This window comes from Myzus persicae, unplaced genomic scaffold (genome assembly GCF_001856785.1).
Source record: "Myzus persicae strain clone G006 unplaced genomic scaffold, MPER_G0061.0, whole genome shotgun sequence".
In the NCBI taxonomy this organism is placed as follows: Eukaryota; Metazoa; Arthropoda; class Insecta; order Hemiptera; family Aphididae; genus Myzus; species Myzus persicae.
In genome coordinates, this window is record NW_019104312.1 from 6,872 (window position 1) to 8,775 (window position 1,904).

The window sequence follows — 1,904 nt, forward strand, 5'->3', positions numbered from 1 at the left end:
GGGGGGGGGAGATGTTACTTATGACTAAATATTATGTTTAAATTAATTTTTCCATTCCGGTGTTCTTTAGGAATGTTATGATCCTCTCGGGTTGACAGTCGGGTCCTATTGCTTCGTACATGTTGGCTTGTATGTTGAGTTTTTCTCTTGCTTCTTCGGTTGATCGGCATTCGGTTATAATGTGTTTTATTGTGAGGGTAACTCCGCATGTGGTGCATTCTGTTGGTGGTTGGTTCTTCATAAGGTGTCCGTGTGTGATGTGACTGTGTCCGATTCTTAGTCGGTTTATAATTATTACATTTTTTGATCAGTGGCGCAACTGTGATTTATTTTTGAACGGGGTGGGGGTTATTTATTTTATTTTATTTTATATACACAAGAATACTGGGCCCCTCTGAAATGACTAGTGATAGGGCCCAGGAAAATACATAATATAGAATAATGAGATCTATGATACATCTTAAGCACTTGAAATTTGAATTTTAAAAAGCTGTGCGCCACTGTTTTTTATGCATTTTTATAATTTATTAGGTATTTGTGTGGTATTTAAAATTAATTTAAAATACTAGATATTAGATGGGTCAACTGTCATAGGCAGGTATGAAATTAACATTGTACTTACACTTAAATGTTTTCTTATATTAGAGTTTAAACGTGAATCAACCTTGTAACACTTTGTATCGACACAACTTGAGCACTTCACTTTCAGCTTCTTGTAAAAAAATTATCCTTAATGACTCTTAATACTTTAAAATATTTTTGATCATTTGGCCAGGGTAAATTGGTTCTTCTAAATCTGCAACCTGATGCAATACAATTATTAACAATCTGTAGGAATGTCAAGCAGACAACAGCGAACACGATACGAATATTACGAACCTAATTAATAAATATTACAAAAGTGTAAAACAGCGTAGGGGGCTATACATGCAACATTGTAATACCAAGTGTATAACTGATTGTGCGCTAATGACCAATTATTGGCAATTGGTTATTCGTAGTCCGTACACACAAAAATAATATTATTTTCTGATAAAATTATGAAAATATGATAATACCACGTTCCACATATTATTATGGGGTTATATTAATAGGCGACATTGCCATATTCATTTATTTATAGCAGAATCAGTTATCAGTCAATATCAATGTTTATGTTCTATATTGTATATAAGATTATAGCTTTTAATCAAGAATAGGTCGCACCCACATGGCCACATATTATGTTGTCTCCGTAGTCCGTACACAGTACACACATATATTTCAATCATGGGTACGACATAGCTAATGTTCGCTATAATATTTCGCTATAATACAATATGTTGGTAGGTACTGATAACTTACCGTTGCGATCTTCGTCGACGATAAACAGACGGTTTCACGGAGTAAAAAATATTTAGTTAAGCTAAAGATATTTTATTTATTTATTTTATTTAAACTAAGGACGAAAACCAAAATATCGAATTGCTCATAAATGATAAATATATATACTTGTTCGAACGCGGAACGGGCTGCCGCCAAAGGCACATATTATGTCGGACGTCACAAGTTTCCGACCAAATAAAGTGGTTATTAAGTGTATTCACTATTTTCAAAAATCTTTGAACGAATTATCCTAAAACGCATCCTTCCTATCATTGAAGCCAGCATACCTAATACCCAATTCGGATTTCGTCATAACCACTCTACAATACACCAAGTCCATCGTCTAGTGGATAAAATATCGTACACTCTTGAAAAAAAGCTTATTTGCACAGCTGCCTTCCTCGACGTATCCCAGGCATTCGACAGAGTATGGCATGAAGGCCTACTCTTCAAACTCAAATCTATTCTTCCCCCATACTATTACCTATTATTCAAATCCTATCTAGAAAACAGACATTTTTCAGGTTCGATCTGGCTAC

The 1,904-nt window shown here is 34.4% G+C and overlaps 1 long non-coding RNA gene across 1 annotated transcript in view; it reads right to left on the minus strand.

Annotated features, from left to right (window-relative positions):
* The window catches only part of LOC111041084, a 1,425-nt gene extending 332 nt beyond the window's left edge, over positions 1-1,093 (minus strand). Inside the window, exons 1-2 of the long non-coding RNA XR_002605276.1 lie at positions 880-1,093; positions 665-803 (exon numbers count right to left, since the gene is read on the minus strand). This is a non-coding gene — a long non-coding RNA (uncharacterized LOC111041084). The remainder of the gene's footprint in view (positions 1-664; positions 804-879) is intronic.
* Positions 1,094-1,904: the final 811 nt, after the last annotated feature.